The sequence below is a fragment of the Manis javanica genome, chromosome 6, assembly GCF_040802235.1.
Source record: "Manis javanica isolate MJ-LG chromosome 6, MJ_LKY, whole genome shotgun sequence".
NCBI classification, from domain to species: domain Eukaryota; kingdom Metazoa; phylum Chordata; class Mammalia; order Pholidota; family Manidae; genus Manis; species Manis javanica.
The window spans coordinates 124,017,121-124,025,982 of record NC_133161.1 but is presented as its reverse complement, the minus strand read 5'-3'; positions in this window follow the sequence as shown (position 1 = coordinate 124,025,982).

Below are 8,862 nucleotides of genomic sequence, written 5' to 3'. Positions count from 1 at the left end.
CTAAAAAGAGCACAGAACAAAGCACACAACATAAGAAGAATGGAGAAGGAAGAAAAAGAAGGTAAAGAAATAATCATCACACTGTGTTTATAACAGCTCAATGAGTGAGTTAAGTCAGACAGTAAGGTAGTAAAGAAGCTAACCTTGAACCTTTGGTAACCATGAATCTAAAACCTGCAACGGCAATAAGTACATATCTTTCAATAATCACCCTAAATGTAAATGGACTGAATGCACCAATAAAAAGACACAGAGTAATGGAATGGATAAAAAAAGCAAGACCCATTTATATGCTGCTTACAAGAGACTCACATCAAACCCAAAGACAGGCACAGACTAAAAGTCAAGGGATGGAAAAACATATTTCAGGCAAACAACAGTGAGAAGAAAGCAGGGGTTGCAGCACTAATATCAGACAGAATAGACTTCAAAACAAAGAAAGTAACAAGAGATAAAGAAGGACACTACATAATGATAAAGGGCTCAGTCCAACAAGAAGATATAACCATTCTAAATATATATGCACCCAACACAGGAGCACCAGTATTTGTGAAACAAATACTAACAGAACTAAAGAGGGAAATAGACTCCAATGCATTCATCTTAGGAGACTTCAACACACCACTCACCCCAAACGACAGATCCACCAGGCAGAAAATAAGAAAGGACACAGAGGCACTGAACAACAAACTAGAACAGATGGACCTAATAGACATAGATAGAACTCTACATCCAAAAGCAACAGGATATACATTTTTCTCAAGGACACATGGAATATTCTACAAAATAGACCACATACTAGCTCACAAAGAGAGCCTCAGTAAATTCCAAAATATTGAAATTCTACCAACCAATTTTTCAGACAACAAAGGTATAAAACTAGAAATAAATTCTACAAGGAAAACAAAAAGGCTCACAAACACATGGAGGCTTAATAACATGCTTCTAAATAATCAATGGATCAACAAACAAATCAAAATAGACATAAAGGAATATATAGAAACAAATGACAACAACAACTCAAAGCCCCAGCTTCTGTGGGATGCAGCGAAAGCAGTCTTAAGAGGAAAGTATATAGCAATCCAGGCACACTTGAAGAAGGAAGAACAATCCCAAATGAATAGTCTAACATCACAATTATCAAAACTGGAAAAAGAAGAACAAATGAGGCCTACAGTCAGAAGAAGGAGGGGCATTATAAAGATCAGAGAAGAAATAAACAAAATTGAGAAGAATAAAACAATAGCAAAAATCAAAGAAACCAAGAGCTGGTTCTTTGAAAAAAATAAACAAAATAGACAATCGTCTGGCCAAACTTATTAAGAGAAAAAGAGAATCAACACAAATCAACAGAATCAGAAATGAGAACGGAATAATCATGACAGACTCCACAGAAATACAAAGAATTATTAAAGACTACTATGAAAACCTATATGCCAACAAGCTGGAAAACCTAGAAGAAATGGACAACTTCCTAGAAAAATACAACCTCCCAAGACTGACCAAGGAAGAAACACAAAAGTTAAACAAACCAATTACGAGCAAAGAAATTGAAACGGTAATCAAAAAACTACCCAAGAACAAAATCCCGGGGCCGGACGCATTTACCTCGGAATTTTGTCAGACACACAGAGAAGACATAATACCCATTCTCCTTAAAGTTTACCAAAAAATAGAAGAGAAGGGAATACTCCCAAACTCATTCTATGAAGCCAACATCACCCTAATACCAAAACCAGGCAAAGACCCCATCAAAAAAGAAAATTACAGACCAATATCCCTGATGAATGTAGATGCAAAAATACTCAATAAAATATTAGCATACAGAATTCAACAGTATATCAAAAGGATCATACACCATGACCAAGTGGGATTAATCCGAAGGATGCAAGGATGGTACAACATTCGAAAATCCATCAACATCATCCACCATATCAACAAAAAGAAAGACAAAAACCACATGATCATCTCCATAGATGTTGAAAAAGCATTTGACAAAATTCAACATCCATTCATGATAAAAACTCTCAGCAAAATGGGAATAGAGGGCAAGTACCTCAACATAATAAAGGCCATATATGATAAACCCACAGCCAACATTATACTGAAGAGTGAGAAGCTGAAAGCTTTTCCTCTGAGATCGGGAACTAGACAGGGATGCCCACTCTTTCCACTGTTATTTAACATAGTACTAGAGGTCCTAGCCACAGCAATCAGACAAAACAAAGAAATACAAGGAATCCAGATTGGTAGAGAAGAAGTTAAACTGTCACTATTTGCAGATGATATGATACTGTACATAAAAAACCCTAAAGACTCCACTGTAAAACTACTAGAACTGATATTGGAATACAGCAAAGTTGCAGGATACAAAATTAACACACAGAAATCTGTAGCTTTCCTACACACTAATAATGAACCAATAGAAACAGAAATCAGAGAAAACAATTCCATTCACCATTGCATCAAAAAGAATAAAATACCTAGGAATAAACCTAACCAAAGAAGTGAAAAACTTATACTCTGAAAACTACAAGTCACTCTTAAGAGAAATTAAAGGGGACACTAACATGGAAACTCATCCAATGCTCACGGCTGGGAAGAATTAATATTGTCAAAATTGCCATCCTGCCCAAAGCAATATACAGATTTGATGCGATCCCTATCAAATTATCAGCAACATTCTTCAATGAACTGGAGCAAATAATTCAAAAATTCATATGGAAGCACCAAAGACCCCGAATAGTCAAAGCAATCCTGAGAAGGAAGAATAAAGTAGGGGGGATCTCACTCCCCAATTTCAAGCTCTACTCCAAAGCCATAGAAATCAAGACAATTTGGTACTGGCACAGAACAGTGCCACAGACCAGTGGAACAGACTAGAAACTCCAGAAATTAACCCAAACATATATGGTCAATTAATATTTGATAAAGGAGCCATGGACATACAATGGGGAAATGACAGTCTCTTCAACAGATGGTGCTGGCAAAACTGGACAGCTACATGTAGGAGCATGAAACTGGACCACTGTCTAACCCCATATACAAAGGTAAACTCAAAATGTATCAAAGACCTGAATGTAAGTCATGAAACCATTAAACTCTTGGAAAAAAACATAGGCAAAAACCTCTTAGACATAAACATGAGTGATCTCTTCTTGAACATATCTCCCCGGGCAAGGAAAACAACAGCAAAAATGAACAAGTGGGACTATATTAAGCTGAAAAGCTTCTGTACAGCAAAAGACACCATCAATAGAACAAAAAGGAACCCTACAGTATGGTAGAATACATTTGTAAATGACAGATCCGATAAAGGCTTGACGTCCAGAATATATAAAGAGTTCACACGCCTCAACAAACAAAAAACATATAATCCAATTAAAAAATGGGCAGAGGAACTGAACAGACAGTTCTCCAAAAAAAAAAAATACAGATGGCCAACAGACACATGAAAAGATGCTCCACATCGCTAATTATTAGAGGAATGCAAATTAAAACTACAATGAGGTATCACCTCACACCAGTAAGGATGGCTGCAACCCAAAAGACAAAGAACAACAAATGTTGGCAAGGCTGTGGAGAAAGGGGAACCCTCCTACACTGCTGGTGGGAATGTAAATTACTTCAACCATTGTGGAAAGCAATATGGAGGTTCATCAAAATGCTCAAAACAGACCTACCATTTGACCCAGGAATTCCACCCCTAGGAATTTACCCAGGAAGGCAGCAATCAAGTTTGGGAAAGACAGATGCACCCCTATGTTTATCGCAGCACTATTTACAATAGCCAAGAATTGGAAGCAACCTAAATGTCCATCAGTAGATGAATGGATAAAGAAGATATGGTACATATACACAATGGAATACTACTTAGCCATAAGAAGAGGGCAAATCCTACCATTTGCAGCAACATGGATGGAGCTGGAGGGTATTATGCTCAGTGAAATAAGCCAAGAAGAGAAACAGAAATACCAATGATTTCACTCATCTGTGGAGAATGAGAACAAAGGAAAAACTGAAGGAACAAAACACCAGTGGAATCACAGAACCCAAGAATGGACTAACAGGTACCAAAGGGAAAGGGACTGGGGAGGATGGGTTGGTAGGGAGGGATGGGGGGGAGAAGAAAGTGGGTAGTAAGATTAGCATACATGGGGGTTGGGAGAAAGGGAAGGGCTGTACAACACAGAGAAGACAAGTAGTGATTATACAACATTTTTCTATGCTAATGGACAGTGACTGTAAAGTGGTTTATAGGTGGAACCTGGTATAGGGGAGTGCCTAGTAAACATAATATTCTTTATTTAAGTGTAGATTAAAGATTAAAAAAAAAGAAAGAAAGAAAAGGGGGATTACTCCCTGATAGGATAAAACTAATGGTTAATCAACGATTAACGCGTGCTTTAAATATCCTTAATTTTGATCATTTGAAGGGTGTCTGATGATCGGCTATGGAGGTACACTTTTCTGATAATATTCCTTTCTCTTAAAAAAAAAAAGGAAAAAAGAGCATTTCCTGTGTGGTGACCTCCAATGAGTTCTACACAATGGTATAAAGGGCATATCAAAGTGTGGGCAATGGGGCTGTTTGTGTTTATACAGAGGATCAAAGCCTTATTTGGCTACCCAGAAAATGAACTAAGATATGATATGAAGAAGAATTTCCAACATCAGCACACTCTGGAAGACTCATACCTGAAGATGATCATCAAAAAACCTCAACAAAGATTCAGGCTCTGCTACAGATGTAGCTGCATTCATCCCACCGGTTCCTGTACTTGCCATTGGAATGAAGAAGGAGATATTTATGCTGGCCTGTGATTACAGTAAAACAACAAATTTGACTGGATCTATACTGGTGGAACTCAACCAAGAATTAGGAGAAGTGCAAGTTGTAGCACTACAAAATCTTACAACTACAGACTATCTACTGTTAAAAGAACATATGGGATGTGAACAGTTCCCAGGAATGGGTTGTTTTAATTTGTCTGATTTCTCTCAGACTGTTCAAGTACAGTTGGACAATATCCATCATATCATAGACAAATTTTCACAAATGCCTTTGGGTGCCTAACTGGTTTTTTTGGCTTCACTGAAGATGGCTGGTAATTATAGATCTGCTTTGGTTATGTAACTGTTTTCCTATTATGTTAATGTGTGTGCGCAATTTAATTAGTAGTTTAAAACCTATACATGCTTATGGTACTCTACAAGAAGATATGTCAAAGAAATAATCAATCCTCCCATGGTTTCTTCCATCTGCTACCTCTATAGCTTTTCTTCTTCCTTTCTAATTACAACCCTTAAATAGAATTCGTGCCTCATATCGAATTTACTGAGTATCATAATTCCTCCAAGTGGTAAAGATACCTTGAGACAAGTGCTGGGCATAGAAGCCACAGGGCATAAATCTGCAAAGAAGTAAAAAGCTAACCTTTTCAAACAATATGGCTTCTCTCTCACTTACCAACTTTACATTTCCCTGTATGCCCCCGGAAGATGACTGGTTAGCCAGAGACGGGTAAGATTCCTCAAGGGAGGAACAACCTAAGACAGGCACAGTTGCAGGGGGGCCATCAGGTGAGAAATTGGGGATCAATAGTCGTGAGGCTTAGAACCTCACCCCCCTGTTTTGAGAGAAATCTTCTGCATCTGTGGATGTTTTATTGCCCTTGTCTAGCTTGGATTAACACATAGTCTACAGGCACACACCTGATCATCTACATTTTCTCTCTTACAACACTAAACTATGTTTTCTACCATTATCTTGCATCTACCTACCACTTCAGCATTTTATTAAAAATTAAAATTATAATAATAATAAAGGGAGAAATGTGGGATCCACATATAAATCAAGTATAAAAAAAAACTACCCAAGAATAAAAGCCCGGGCCAGATGGATTTACCTCGAAATATCATCAGACATACAGAGAAGACATAACACCCATTCTCCTTTAGGTTTTCCAAAAAATAGAAGAGGAGGGAGTACTTCCAAACTCATTCTGTGAAGCTAATATCACCCTGATACCAAAAACAGGCAAAGACCCCACCAAAAAAGAAAACTACAGACCAATATCCCTGATGAACTTAGGTGCAAAAATACTCAACAAAATATTAGCAAACCGAATTCAAAAATACATCAAAAAGATCATACACCATGACCAAGTGGGATTCATCCCAGGGATGCAAGGATGTTACAACATTTGAAAATCCATCAACATCATCCACCACATCAACAAAAAGAAGAACAAAAACTACATGATCATCTCCATAGACGCTGAAAAAGCATTCGACAAAATTCAACATCCATTCATGATAAAAACTCTCAACAAAATGGGCATAGAGGGCAAGTACCTCAATATAATAAAGGACATGTATGATAAACCCACAGCTAACTTCATACTGAACATCGAGAGGCTGAAAGCTTTTACTCTGAGATCAGGAACATGACTGGGATGCCCATTCTCCCCACTGTTATTTAACATAGTACTGGAGGTCCTAGCCACAGCAATCAGACAAAACAAAGAAATACAAGGAATCCTGACTGGTAAAGAAGAAGTCAAACTGTCACTATTTGTGGATGACATGATATTGTACATAAAAAACCCTAAAGACTCCACTCCAAAACTATTAGAACTAATATCGGAATTCATCAAAGCTGCAGGGTACAAAATTAACACACAGAAGTCTGTACCTTTCCTATACACTAACAATGAACTAATAGAAAGAGAAATCAGGAAAACAATTCCATTCACAATAGCATCAAAAAGAATAAAATACCTAAGAATAAACCTAACCAAAGAAGTGAAAGACCTATACCCTGAAAACTACAAGACACTCTTAAGAGAAATTAAAGAGGTCACTAACAAATGGAAACTCACCCATGCTCCTGGCTGGGAAGAATTAATATTGTCAAAATGGCCATCCTGCCCAAAGCAATATACAGATTCGATGCAATTCCTATCAAATTACCAACAGCATTCTTCAATGAACTGGAACAAATAGTTCAAAAATTCATATGGAACTGCCAAAGACCCCGAATAGCGAAAGCCATCCTGAGAAGGAAGAATAAAGTGGAGGGGATCTCACTCCCCAACTTCAAGCTCTACTACAAAGCCACAGTAATCAAGACAATTTGGTACTGGCACAAGAACAGAGCCACAGACCAGTGGAACAGAATAGACACTCCAGATATTAACCCAAACATATATGGCCAATTAATATATGATGAAAGGGTCATGGACATACAATGGGGAAAGGATAGTCTCTTCAACAGATGGTGCTGGCAAAACTGGACAGCTACATGTAAGAGAATGAAACTGGATCACTGTCTAACCCCATACACAAAAGTAAACTCCAAATGGATCAAAGATCTGAATGTCAGTCATGCAACCAAAAAACTCTTAGAAAAGAACATAGGCAAAAATCTCATGGACATAAACATGAGTGACTTTTTCATGAACATATCTCCCCAGGCAAGGGAAACAAGGCAAAAATGAACAAATGGGACTATATCAAGCTGAAAAACTTCTGTATTGCAAAGGACACCATCAATAGAACAAAATGGTGTCCTACAGTATGGGAGAATATATTCATAAATGACAGATCCGATAAAGGATTGACATCCAAAATATATAAAGACCTCACACACCTCAATGAACAAAAGGCAAATAATCTAATTAAAAAATGGGCAGAGGAGCTGAATAGACAGTTCTCTAAAGAAGAAATTCAGATGGCCAACAGGCACATGAAAAGATGCTCCACATCACTAATCATCAGAGAAATGCAAATTAAAACCACAATAAGATATCACCTCACACCAATAAGAATCGTCATCATCAAAAAGACAAACAACAACAAATGTTGGCGAGGTTGTGGAGAAAGGGGAACCCTCCTACACTGCTGCCGGGAATGTAAATTAGTTCAACCATTGTGGAAAGCAGTATGGAGGTTCCTCAGAATTCTCAAAATAGACTTACAATTTGACCCAGGAATTCCACTCATAGGAATTTACCCTAAGAACGCAGCACTCCAGTTTGTAAATGCTGCACTATTTACAATAGCCAAGATATGGAAGCAACCTAAATGTCCATCAGTAGACAAATAGATAAAGAAGATGTGGTACATATACACAATGGAATATTACTCAGCCATAAGAAAAAAAAAGATCCAACCATTCGCAAGAACATGGATGGAGCTAGAGGCTATAATGCTCAGTGAAATAAGCCAGGCGAATGATTTCACTCATATGTGGAGTATAAGAACAAAAGAAAACTGAAGGAACAAAATAGCAGCAGAATCACAGAACCCAAGAATGGACTAATAGTTACCAAAGGGAAAGGGACTGGGGAGGATGGGAGGGAAGGGAGGGATAAGGGCAGGGGAAAAAGAAAGAGGGCATTACGAATAGCATGCACAGTGTGTGGGAGGCATGGGGAGGGCTGTTGAACACAGAGAAGACATGTAGTGGTTTTACAGCATCTTACTACACAGATGGACAGTGACTGAAGGGGTATGTGCCGGGGACTTGGTGAAAGGTGGAGCCTAGTAAACATAATGTTCTTTGTGTAATTATAGATTAATGATACCAAAATAAAAAAAATTAAAATATATATATAAAAATAAAAAAAAAGTGTGTTCCTTTTAAGTGCATCTCCTGTCTTTATGTTTTATACAGTTGTCTTTTAAGTCAGATAGAAAACAGTTACAAAAATACCCTTAAAATACACTTATATTCTAGAGGATTTAAAGATCCTCTTTTTAGCTTAAAGGAGCTAGATTATGTCTAGTGAGAAACTATATTTATTGTACATGGAGTGCATCGAGATTCTTGAATGAATAGATTAAATTTTTTCAACA